This window comes from Hemitrygon akajei, chromosome 8 (genome assembly GCF_048418815.1).
Source record: "Hemitrygon akajei chromosome 8, sHemAka1.3, whole genome shotgun sequence".
In the NCBI taxonomy this organism is placed as follows: domain Eukaryota; kingdom Metazoa; phylum Chordata; class Chondrichthyes; order Myliobatiformes; family Dasyatidae; genus Hemitrygon; species Hemitrygon akajei.
Window position 1 is genome coordinate 90,746,613 of NC_133131.1, and position 14,092 is coordinate 90,760,704.

At 39.9% G+C, this 14,092-nt stretch overlaps 1 protein-coding gene across 5 annotated transcripts in view; it reads right to left on the reverse strand.

Moving 5' to 3' along the window:
* Nucleotides 1-14,092, reverse strand: part of phf14 (PHD finger protein 14) — a 259,027-nt gene that overhangs the window by 239,893 nt on the left and 5,042 nt on the right. The window lies entirely within an intron of this gene.

Consider the following 14,092-nt stretch of genomic DNA (forward strand, 5'->3'; position numbering starts at 1 on the left):
AGTTACAGTTTTCAAGATGTCAATATTAATTTTATCCTCTGACATTCAAAAATAATACTATCAAGTAGGATAAACAATTACAAACCAGGAATAGTTTCAGGTAATGTTTTAAATATTTTACAGATAGTAAAATAAGATGTGACGTTCATAAGATCAAGCCAAACTAAAATATCAAATAAACAATTTATTCAAAATTTGGATTTTTAAAATCATTGAGAGAATTAGATATCACGTAATTTTAGTTTCATGGAGGCAGAGAAGGAATCTGTATTAATTGTGGCTTAGCATACCATATAAAACTCTGCTGTATCTCCTTCAACAAGAAATTACAGGCTTAAGGATTTTCACACTGTAAAAGCAGTTCGTAAAATCTTGTAACTCTCAACAACAGTCATGGAAGGTTTAGATTTTATGTATAGATTCCAGAAGATGATTGGTATAATGAAATGACAACAATGATAGTTTAATTGAGAATAGTCTGTAAAGTCTGCAGGTGATGAAAATTGAAAATCTAATGCACAATGAGATCAAGAAAATCAGATTTTACCCACTCAGATTTAATAGAATACACTGAAATACATTTTTGACAGGATAAATAAGAGGCAAAAATTGTACTGGAATTGACAGGCGTGAAGTACAGACTTTAAATTTTTTTAGAGATGACAGATAAGTTGAAAAGGTTTCTAAACCACTGATGAAGTACTGGTTAAGAGTAAATTTTTCAGATTTGGGGCCACATGTTAGGAAAGATTTCAAGGCCTTAGAGATAGTGCAGATGAGATTTTACAGATCAGTACCCCGGTACAGACTACAGTACTTCAAGTCTATGGAGATAGCAAAACAGCTTGTTTTCTATTCTCAGTGCAAAGGAGGTTTAGATGAGATTTTATAAGCTATTCTAAAACATGATCCATTTAGGAAGTAACTAAAGAAACTGAGACAGAAAACATAGTTTTAAGGCGATTGTGAGGATTGTAACAAAAAAAAACAGGAACAACTCAAGATTTTTTTTAAACAAAGCCAGAAGTCATTGCATAGATTACACTGCCCAAAAGGATGTTGGAAGCAGATTCAATGGAGACTTTGAGAATAAATGGATAAGTTGAAAAAGTATCCAAAGAGCTTTGGGGAACAATCTATAATGGGAGAATTAGACACCTCTACCTTAGCATTGGTATAGAGAAGATATGACAAAATGCCTTTCTCACTCCATCGTTTTAAAATTCTGTACTTGAATTTAGTCCCAAAAGTGAAATGCCAAAGACTCAGCTAACTAGCTCAAATAAAATTAGTTGAATAGTGCCTCAGTTTTAAAATCTAATACTCGTTTTCAAATCCTTCTATAGTCCTAACTCTATTTCTATAATCTCCATTGCCAAAATTCTCTCCATGACTAAGTGGCTTTCCTCAAGGTGTTGCTGTTTCCTGCCATATCCTAAAGATTGCTGGTCAATTAACAGACTACCATAAATTACTCCTCAGTGTAGGCTAATGGCATGAAAAAGCAGCTCAACAAAAGAAAAAGAGAGAACATATTGCAAACAATAAGAGAGGGAATGGGTTTTATAGACTTGGTCCTTGAGGAGGATCTGATAGACTGCATAGCGTTCTCCTTTACTATTAGATATCTGCACACCTAATATTGGCCTCTCAGTCATCCCCAATGTAAATGCACCACATGTGGATGCATAATCAGCTGCCAAAACCCAACTTCTAGAAATTCCTCCCTAACTCTTTTTCCTCTTTTGATTCCTTGTACACTATCTCTTTGACCAAGTCCTTTGTTTTCTGACCTTTGAATCATCTGATGTGGCTTGGTGTCATATTTTGATAACATTCCTTGAAATTATATGGGAATCTTTAATCACATTAGTAAAAGAATTTGTATGACGACTGGGGATGATAATAATCACCGGACCAGTGATCCATAGACACAAGTATGAATCCCACTATGGCAGCTGGGACATATTAATTTGAAATAACTAAATAAATCTTGGATTTGGTAAATTAATCATTGGTTTATTATTCTCACACATACTGAGATAAAGTGAAATTTTATTTTTGTCTGTCCTTTGTCTGCAACTTTAGACCCAACAATATTAGTTCAGAAGCATGCAAGAAAGGAAAATATATGATAGCATTATATCCAATGAACACTTTAAAAAGTAAAGGAATGGGATTGTTCTTCTTAGAACATAAGAAATAGAAGTAGGAGTAGGCCATCTGGCCCGTTGAGCCTGCTCTGCCATTCAACAAGATCATAGCTGATCTGGCCATGAACTAATTTCCACCTACCTGCCTTTTCCCCATAACCCTTAATTCCCTTACTATGCAAAAATCTATCCAACCTTGTCTTAAATATATTTACTGAGGTAGCCCCCACTGCTTCATTGAGCAGAGAATTGTACAGATTTATCACTCTCTGGGAAAAGCAGTTCCTCCCCATCTTCATCCTAAATCTACTCCCCCGAATCTTGAGGCTATGTCCCCTAGTTCTAGTCTCACCTACCAGTGGAACGAACTTTCGTGCCTCTATCTATCTATTTGTTTCATAATTTTAACATGTTTCTATACCATCTCCTCTCATTCTTCTGAATTCCAGTGAGTACAGTCCCAGGCAACTCAATTTCTCCCCCTAGTCTAACCCCCTCATCTCTGGAATCAACCTGGTGAACCTCCTCTACACTGCCTCCAAAGCCAGTATATCCTTCCTAAAGTAAGGAGACCGGAACTGCACACAGTACTCCAGTTGTGGCCTTACCAGTACCCTGTACAGTTGCAGCATAACCTCCCTGCTCTAAAGTTCATTCTCTGTAGCAATGAAAGCCAACATTCCATTTGCCTTCTTGATAGCCAGATGCCCCTGCAAACGAACCTTTTGTGATTCATGCACAAGCACTCCCAAGTCCCTGTGCACAACAGCATGCTGCAATTTTTTTTACCACTGAAATCATAACCTGCTCTTTCATTTTTCCTTCCAAAGTGGATAAACTTGCATTTACCAACATTGTACTCCATCTGCCAGATCCTTGCCCATTCACTTAACCTATCTACATCTCTCTGCAGCCTCTCCCTATCTTCTGCACAATTTGCTTTTACACTCAATTTAGTATCATCAGCAAAGTTAGATTCACTACACTTGGTTCCCTCTTCCAGATTGTTAATGTATATCAGGAACAGCTGCGAGCCCAGCACTGATCCTTGTGGCACACCACTCACCAGTGATTGTCAACAAGAGTATCACCAAGTATCCCAACTCTCTGCTTTCTATTAGTTAACCAATCCTCTATCCATGCTAATACATCATCCCACTGCATGCATCCTTATCTTATGAATAAGCCTTTTATGTGGCACTTTATCAAACACCTTCCAGAAATCCAAGTAAATAATGTCCATCTGTTCCCCTCTATCCACTGCACTCGTTATATCTTGAAAGAACTGCAGTAAGTGGGGGAGGTAGACTCACAGCTCAAATGAATTGGTAAATTGCTCTATTATTGTCACGTACTGAGGTACAGAGAAAAGCTGGTTTGCCTGCTATCCATACTGATCTTTCCATTACAACAGTCCATTGAGGTAATACAAGGGAACACAATAACAATGCAGAATGAAGTCTTACAGTTATAGAGAAAGGGCAACTGAGGCAGACAATAAGTTGCAAGGTCTAACGAGGCGGAGAGTTTAAGTCATGAGGCTATCTTATTATACCAAGGGACTGTTGCATACTCTTATAACTGCAGGATAGATGCAGTCCTTGAGCCTGGTGGTACGTGCTTTTAGGCTCTTGTTTCGTCTACCCGATAGGTGGGTGAGGTGAGAGAATGGATTATGTTGGCCAACAAGAAGTGTAAAAAGAGTTCATGGAGGGGAAGCTTCTTTCTGTGAAGTGCTGAGTTATGTTCACAACCTTATGCTATTTGACTCAGCCATAAATTCTGATGATAGGGACAGGGGAAAAGCCTTTCTAAAAACAAAAATAAAAAATTAGCAAAGTCAATTCATCCCAACGCAGTGAAATGCAACAGAAGTTAAATCTTAAAGATTTCAAAAGCTTAAATAAAGTTAAGCAAGCTTAATAACATGAAACACACAAAAATTCTATATATTAAATTGACAAAGTACAAAACTAAAAGCAGTCATTTAAAATATTGTAAAATTATAGCCAGATTAGAAGAGTTCAATCTTAACACTATCCAAATCCATCGATATCTAAACATGTCCACTTTCTTCCACCTTAGTCTGACACTCATTACCCTTCAACAAAATCTTCCATTGATTGTTCCTCTTTGCAAACACAGACATATAAAGATGTCTGCGAAGGAGTGATTCTTTCAGTCAACTGCACTTAAAGATGGTTTGACTTGGGCAACTGTTGCACAAAAATTGATACTAACTGCATAACTGGTGGTCTTCTGTATAAATAAGAGTAATGGCATTTTGCTGCTTCATGGTTGTTTTTCTCTAACCAATGACTAAATCGGAATCTGCATCCACAAAGCTGAAAGAGCATTTTTCTACATGCTATTTTAAGAACTAATACAATTTAGTGGTTTCCCACAAAACTGTACTCTTCCACTTTTCATTCGGTCTCTTTCTAGAGCTGAACTGATAAACTTTGCAGACGATAAAACTGTATCTATCAGTGTTTGTTGTCTTTTCCACTGCTTTTTGATTACCCCAACAAGTTAACCCTCCTCCCAACAATTCAGACATCAGCCCCGCTTCTCTAACATTCCAAAGGTTCAGTACAGCCCACAGATGGAGGTGGTTCCTTATAGCAATTCCTGACAACACAGGAAAAATAAGAATTGCAAGCAGAGGTAATTCACAAGATATTTTGATAGAAACAGAGACTCCAAGCCTTTTAATCAATCCTAAAGGTTTCTGAATATTACCAGTGACAAGACTTCTTTTTACATTATTTCTTATTGTTGACTATTTCCATTAGTCACCCAAATCTGTTTTTTTGCATACTAAGGTTTAAACATGAGCTTACTGAGCATGCTCTAGTCTAGACAAACACTATGCAAAGCCGTTTCAAGAAAACAGTAAACGACATAGACTTTTAGTAATCTTATTGAAATTGAGAGACTTAAATCCAATCCTCTATTTTTAAGTTTCTAATATGAATACTACAGAAATGCCAAAGGCACATAATGTTTCAATAATTGTTTAAAAATATACATTGGTTGCCCAAACTATCAATTTCCAAAACCTGGACTGGAATTGAGAGGCCTGGAGCAAAATATATTTGCATCTTCACAAAAATAAAATTATTTTTTGAAATGAAAACATACTCATTAAAATATTTATTAAAGGAAGCAATTTTATAACTTCATTTGCCATATTTTGCTATAAGGTCAGTCTAATGAATATAGAATTACTTGCTGACAACAAAAGGTAACCAAAACACTCCAGATGTAGTTTATTATAGTTTAACAAAAATATGAGTTTGATAAAGTTACTGGAATTAAAGGGGGGTTATTCTCCTGTCCTCTTCAGTCATGATGAATGAAACCTTTCACCCCTAAATGTCAATTGTTTACATCTCTTCATAGATGCTACCAGACCTGCTGAATTCCTTCACCACTTTGTGTGGATTCCTCAAAATTTGCAGCATCTGCAGAATATCATGTTTAAAATATATTCACAGCTTCCCTTCAACCAATGTTCTGATACTTTTGAGGTACAAGGATGGGGTATGGTAGGGATAATTGTTAAAAAGGATTAATAAATGCTTGTGAGTGCTTCAGCAGCAAGCCACAACATTTACCACAGATCTTGCAAAAATGCGTTCAGAAATCTTTCTTGATGACATCATGCAAAAATGTTTACAGCATGAGGGTTTTAAACAACAGAACTGTATTATAGACAATGGGGCACCCTTTGAGAGAATGGAAATACAGCTGCCCTGCCATGCCTTTTTGCTCCGGTTGGTGTCGTTGCTGAGGCTGGCCGTGCGTATGCGTCGTGGTGTCGCGTCCCAATTTCCATGATGGTGGCTTGGCTTTCAGGTGAAAGCGAGGCTGTTGATTTTGGCGAATGAGCAATTTTAAACGAACATATAACCCTGAACTTTGGCTGCAATCTGTAAGTTAGTGCATTTTAAGTCAATTTAGCCAAAAAAAAGTCACTGTAATGCACCGTTTGCGCTAATTGGAGGTCACAAACAGACAGACAGAGCATGAGAGTTTTAGTAGTATATAGACATCATTGCTGGATTCCTTCCATCTCATCACAGACAGCCACAAGTTTATTCATAGTGCAACTCAGAGAAACAGGGCAAGGAAACAGATCCTTTGACCCATATAGTCTGTGCCAAACTATTAATCTGCTTAGTCCCATCGACCTGCACCCAGATCATAGCCCTCCATACCTCTCCCATCCGCTTATCCAAATTGCTCTTAAATGTTGTCATTGACACCGCATACACCACTTGCGCTAGCAGCTCTTTCCAAACTCTCACCATCCACTGAGTGAAGTTCCCCCTCATGTTCCCCTTAAACACTTACCTTTTACTTTTAACCCATGACCCAACCTCAGTGGGAAAAGTCTACAGGCAGTTCCCCGGGTTACGTACGAGTTCCTTTCCTGAGTCCGTCTTTAAGTCGGATTTGTACGTAAGTTGGAACAAGTACATCCGGTATTATTTAGCGTCAGTCAGTCAAACGTTTGTCTTAGTATACAGTATGTATTTTACCTTTCTATGCATACAAAATACTTAAGAAATGTATGTATTCCAATAATTCAACCACTGCATTGCTTAGTAATAATTGTAGCTTTCATCGGGGCAGGGCCTTTCACATGCTCCATTATTCTCACTTTATCCGTTATCCTTTAAAATTGTTCCGATTGTTAACCGACTGCAGCCTAACGATTTTCCAATGACCGATGGCGTTTCACATCTTTCCAAACGCTTTATTATTTCCACTTTATTTTCAATCGCAATCACTTCCCATCAATGAAACAGAAACATTGCGGGCGACGGGTCCCGAGCTCCGCCAGGTCCTAAGGACCACCGCACTGAGACAGGCTAAATGGGACAAGTGGTGGTTGTGCTGGGTTTGGGTTCTGATCTCCACAATATTCGGCGTGGGCATTTAAACTGGAGGTGGCAGTGTTTTTTTTTAAATGAGGTCGAGTTGCGAGCTTGACTTCAACGCGGCACAGATGGTACGGGGGTCACTGGATCGACATCAACCCGGCACGGGAGCGGTTTCTCTTCGAATCGAACTTGGGAACCTCCGTTCTCCAGATCTGACTGCGCCACCAACCGACCGGAACGGGGTGGGGGGGGGGGGGGTCAGGGTAAATCTTACTAAGAAAAATTAAAGTCAAATACAAAGTTAAACACTCAACACAGTGTCAACGGCAATGACTTAAAATGGCGGATGGCATCACGATCTGACTTAAAATGGCAGACGGCGTTCTCCTTCCTCGGTTCATAACTACCAGTTGTCTGTAAGTCGGACGTTCGTAACTCGGGGACTACCTGTACTTGCATTTATGCTATCCATACTCCTCATAATCTGACATACCTTTATCAAATCTCCCCTCAATCTTCTACTCTCTAGGGAATAAACCCTATTCAACTTTTCCCTATAACTCAGGTCCTCAAGTCATGGCAACATCATTGTAAATTTTCTCTGCACTCTTTCAGCCTTATCTACACCTTTCCTGTAGATAGGTGACCAAAACTACACAAATACTCCAAATTAAACCTCACTAATGTCTTAAACAACGTATACGTAATCTCCTGTACTCAATACCTTGAATTATGAAAGCCAATCTGCCAAAACCTTTCTTTACGACCCTATCAACTTGTCACACAACTTTCAAGGAATTAACAATCTGTATTCTCAGATCCCACTCTCACACTCTTCTGTGCCCTACTGCTCACCATGTAAGAACTACCACAGCTGGTTCTCCCAAAGTGCAACACCTTACACTTGTTTGCATTAAATTCCATCAGTCATTTTCAGCCCATTTTTCCAGCTGCTCCAGATCCCACTGCATGCTTTGATAGTCTTCCTCACTGTCCACTACACCCCCAATCTTGGTGTCATCTGCAAATTTGCTGACCCTGTTTACCATACTACCATTGATATAGATGAGAAACAAAAACAGAACCAGCACCAATTCCTGCGGCACACCACTAGTCACAGGACTCCAGTCAGAGAGGCAACTGTCTATAACCACTTCTGGCTTCTTCTGCGATGCCAATGTCTAACCCAATGTTCTTCCCCCATCTTGAATGACAAGCGAGTGAACCTTCCTGCCCAACCTCTCTTGAGGGGAACTTTGTCAAAGACCTTGCTAAAGACTAGAGACCACATCTACTGCCTTGCCTTCATAAACCTACCTCAAAACTTCCTTAAAAATCTCTACAAGATTGGTTAGACATGACCTACCACACACAAAATCATGTTGACTAACATTAATCAGTCCCTGTCTATCCAAATACTTATATATCCAATCCCCTAGAAAACCTTCCAATAACTTTTCAACTAGTAATGTCAGGCTTACCAGCCTATAATTTCCTGGCTTATTCTTAAAGCTTTTCTTAATCAATGGAATTACATTACATCCACTGGGCTGCAATCAGCATGAGGTCATTCGTTGGTGACACAGCACCAAATCTAGAAACAGCTCAGTTCTTTTGGTTCTTTACAGCAGGGCCAATAAAAAGTAGGGAGGAATAAGCAGAGCGGCCATTGATGGAGTGGGCCAGTGTTAGAGTGGTCAGGCTTTGGCTCAACAGGCAGAGGTTCTAAGTAAGCAAGTAAGATCCTAGTAAGTTTTTTCCTGTTATTGCATAGCTACTGAGCTGAGAATGGGTTTGCATGGAGTGGTATGCTCTTTAAGTGAGATGTGGGAACTCTGGAACACCTCCCATCATCCTGATAACTACATCTAGATGAAGTGCACTGAACTGTAGTTTCTTAGAAACCATGTTGTGGAACTGTAGCTGCAGCTGGATGGCCTCTGGCTCATATGGAAAAATGAGGTGGTGATGGATAGGAGCTGCATGGAGGTAGTCACCACTAAGTTGCAAGAGGCAGGTACCTAGGTGACTGCCAGAAGGAAAGGGATTAGACAGTCAGTTCAAAGTATCTCTATAGCCATTACCCTCAATAGTAAGTATATAGCTTTGGATACTGGTGGGGGAGGGGGAGGGACCTACCAGTGGGAAATCACAGTTACCAGGTCTCTGGCACCAAGTCTGGCTCTGAGACTCAGAAGCGAAGGGGGAAGGAGTGCAGTGATGATAAGGGATTTCATAGCTAGAAGAACAGAAAACAGATTCTGTGGACCTAAAAGAGGCACCTGGGAGGCAACGTATTTTCCGGGTGTCTCCTTTAGGTCACCCAGATAATACATTGCCTCCCAGGTGCCAAAGTCAGCGATGTGTCGGATCAAGTTCACGGTATTCTAAAGGGGGAGCGTGAACAGCAGGAAGTTTGGTAAATATTGGTACCAGCTCTTAGCTTCATCCCACCCCCTCCGGTCTTCTGCTATCATTTCGCATTTCCCCCTCCCCCCACTACTCTCAAATCTCTTAGTATCTTTCCTTTCAGTTAGTCCTGACGAAGGGTCTCGGCCCGAAACATCCACAATGCTTCTCCTTATAGATGCTACCTGGCCTGCTGTGTTCCACCAGCATTTTGTGTGTGTGTGTGTTGTACCAACAACACAGGTAGGGAAAGGAAGGAGGTGCTGAAGAGAGAATATAGATGGGTTAGGCAGAAAACTGAAAAGAAGGACCCAGAGATTGCTGCCTGTGCTGCATGCCAGTGAGGGTAAATATAGGATGATTTGGCAGATGAACGTGTGGCTGAAGAATTGGTGAATGGGCAGGGTTTCAGATTTTTTTGATCAATTGGATCTCTTCTGGGGAATGTATGACTTGTACAAAAAGGATGGGTTATACCTAAACCTGAGGGATCCAATATCCTTACGGGCAGGTTTGCTTTTGGGTAGGGTTTAAACAAATTTGACAGGGGGTGAGAACCAGAGTAATAGGGCCGAGGATGGGGCAGTTGGTATACAACTACATGTTATGTGTAGTGAAACTGTGACTGTGAGGAAGGATAGGCAGGTAATAGGATAAAATTATGGTACACAGGATGAATTAACGAGTAACAGGGGCCCAAAATCAATAAGGGTGATGAACGCAGGACCAAGGGTGTTATATTTGAATGCACACAGTATACAGAATTAGGTAGATGATTTCTAGCGCAGTTAGTGATTGCAAGGTATGATATTGTGGGCAGCTGAGTCGTGGCTGAAAGAAAATTATAGTTGGGAACTTAACATCCAAGGATACTCAATTGGACTATTTTCTAAGTGGGGAAAAATTCAAAAATGAGAGGTGTAGAGGTGTAGAGGGACTTGGGAATCCTCCTGCAGGATTCCTTAAAGGTTGACTTGCAGGTTGAGTCAGTGGCCGAGAAGACAAATGTAATAGTAGCATTCATTTCAAGAGGACTAGAATACACAAAAGCAAGGATGTAATGCCATGGCTTTATACAGCATTGAGATATGCTGGTGTTTCCTATAGTGGGAGAATCTAGGACTAGAAGGCACAGCCTAAGAATTGAGGAACATCCATTCAGAATAGAAATGAAAAATTTCCTTAGCCAGAGGTTGGTGAATCTATGGAATTCATTGCCACAGAGAGCTGTGCAGGCTAGTCCATTGGGCATATTTAAGGTTCTTGATTAATCGGGGCATCAAATGTTACAGGGAGAAGCCAGGAGAATGGGGTTGAGAGGGATAATAAATCTGTGATGATGGAATGGCAGAGAAGACTCAAATGGCCTTATTCTGCCCTTATGTCCTATTGTCTTATTAGCTTTCTTCAAATTCTCCTGTACCTCACCCACAGCTAAGAATATTTTAAGTATCTTTGCTAGAGTCCCTCCAATTTCTGCACTAGCCCTCCACAGGGTCTGATAAAATACCCTGTCAGTCCCTGGGGATTTATCCACCATAATTTGCCTCAAGATAGCAAATAACTCCTCCTCTGGAATCTGTGTAGGGTTTATGACCTCGCTACTGCATTTCCTCACATCTACAAACTCTGTGTCCATCTCTCAAGAAAATACAGATGCAAAAAAAAAATTTAAGATCTTCTTCATCTCTTTCGCTCCATAAGTAGTTTACCACTCTGATCTTCCAGAGGGCCAATTTTGCCCTTGCTATGCAATTGCTCTTAATATATTTGGAGAAGCCCTTAGGATTCTGCTTCACCTTGTCTGCTAGAGCAACCTCATGTCTTTTTTAAGCCCTCCAATTTCCTTCTTAACTGTTCTCTTGCATTTTTTTACACTCCTCAGTACCTCATTTGTTCCTGCCTGCTATACCTGCTATGCACCTTTTTCATTTTCTTAGCCAGGGCCTCAATATCTTTCGAAGTCAAGGTTGCATAAAGTGTATCCTTGGCTTTTATTCTGACAGGAACATATAAACACCGCACTCAAAATTTTACTTTTGAAGGCCTCTCATCTACCAAATACATCTTTGCCAGAAAACAACCCATCCCAATTCACAGTTGCCAGATCCTTTCTGATACCATCAAAACTGCCCTTTCTCCAACGTTGAATCTCAACCCATGACTAGACATATCCATTACCTTGAAACTTGATGCGAAGTGATCAAGAATTATGATCACTTAATGTGAAGTGTTCCTCTACAAAAACGTCCTGAAACTTTCCTGAACACATTTGACAAACTCTTTCCCTTCCAGCCTTTTTACAGTATGGAAGCCCCAGACAATACTGTATGTGGAAAGTTAAAATCACCTATTGTCACAACTTTATCTTTCCTGCAGCAATCTGTGTTCTCTCTACAAATTTGCTCCTTTAAATTCTGTAGACCTTGAGTGGTCTATAATATCCTCCCATTAACGTGGTCATACCTTTCTTGTTCCTCAGTTCTATCCATAAAGGCTCAACAGACAGGCTCTCCAGTCTGTCCTGACTGAGCAATGCCATGACATTTTCCCTGACCAGTAATGCCAAAAAGTGCATGAGGGTAGAAGCCACCAGCTCCCCAAATGTAACACACAAGAATATCTTAAGTAGAACTACTTATTTTGCAAATAAATGTCATCAATTTTTTTAATTACAGGTGATCCTTAAGATCCACAATATTTTTATTTATTTAGAGATACAGCACGGTAACAGACCCTTCTGGCCCAAGGAGCCTGCACCACCCAGTTACACCCATGTGACCTATTAACCTACTAATCGCTATGTCTCTGAAATGTGGGAGGAAACAGGAACACTCGAAGGAAACCCACGAGGTCACAGGGATAACAAAGAAACTCATTACAAGGAATGGCAGAATTGAACCTGGATCTCTGGCGCTATAACAGCATTACACCAACCACTACACTACTTGTTCTGAGAACCACACAGTATGCCAATTTTGCCAAAAGTCAGAACAGTTTTCTACAGCTACCATATTGTATTTATGTCTTACTGTTTTACAACAATGAATCACAGTGGATTTAATTTGGCTTTGCCACTGACCAACAGAAAGAGTTGTGTCAAAGTGAATATAAATCTCTACAAAGTGATCCGAATTAATTACAAATATAAAACACAAAATAATTGATTGCATAAACGTTCACCCCCTTTAACACGACACACTGAGACATCACTGGTGCAGCCAATTGATTTTAGAATCCACTTAATTAGTTAAATGGAAATCACCATGAGCAGATGAGGTGTTTCAATTGATTATAGTAAAGTACATCTTTATCTGGATGGTCCAACTGTCAGTTAGTTAGTATCCTGGCAAAAACTACACCCTGAAGACAAAAGAACACTCCAAGCAACTCTGCAAAAAGGTTATTGAAAAGCACAAGTCAGGAGGTGGATACAAGAAAATTTCCAAGTCATTGAATATCCCTTGGAGTACAGTTAAGTCAATCATTAAGAAATGGAGAGCATATAGCACAGCTGTAATCTGCCTAGAGCAGGCCATCATCAAAATCTAAGTGACCATGCAAAAAGGGGACTAGAAAGGGAGGTCATCAACAGACCAATGACAACTCTGCAGGAGTTACAAGCTTCAATGGCTGAGATGGGAGAGACTGCACATACAACAACTGATACCCTGGTGCTTCACTAGTCACAGCTTTATTAGAGAATGGCAAAGAGAAAGCCATTGTTGAAAAAACTTGCATGGAATCAAGACTAGAATTTGCTAGAAGACATGTGGAAGACTCTGAAGTCAGCTGGAAGAAGGTTCTATGGTATAATTAAACCAAAATTAAGCTTTTTGGCCATCAGACTAAACGTTATTAGTGTAAGTCAAACACTGTGCATCATCAAAAACACACCATCCCTATGGTGCAGCATGGTGGTGGCTGCATCATGCTGTGAGGAAGCTTCACTGCAGCAGGCCCAGAAAGGCTTGTGAAGATAAAGGGTAAAATGAATGCAGCAAAAAATGGGAAATCCTGGAAGAAAACCTGATGCAGTCTGCAAGAAAAATGTGACTTGGGAGATTTGTTTTCCAGCAAGACAATGAGCCCAAGTGTAAAGCCAAAGCTATGCAGGAATGGCTTAAAAACAACAAAGTTAATATCCTGGAGTGGCCATCAGAGTCTAGACCTCAATCCAATTGAGAATTTGTGGCTGAACTTGAAAAGGGCTGTTCACTTATGATCCCCATGCAACCTGACAGACCTTGAGCAGTTTTATAAAGAAGAATGGGGAAAAATTGCAGTGTCCAGAGGTACAATGCTGATAAGACATATCCACACAGACTCAAGGCTGTAATTGCTTCCAAAGGTACATCTACTAAACACTGACTTGAAGGGGATGAATACTTATACAATCCATTATTTTGTGTTTTATATTTATATTTAGATCACTTTGTAGAGATTTGTTTTCACTTTGCCATGAAAGAGACTTTTTCTGTTGATCAGTGTCAAAAAAGCCAAATTAAATCCACTCTGATTCAATGTTGTAAAACAATTAAACATGAAAACTTCTGGGGCAGGGTGAATACTTTTTATAAGCACTATAATTCTTTCACTTCATCAAATATTCGCCCTAGTACTATCCACAATTAAACA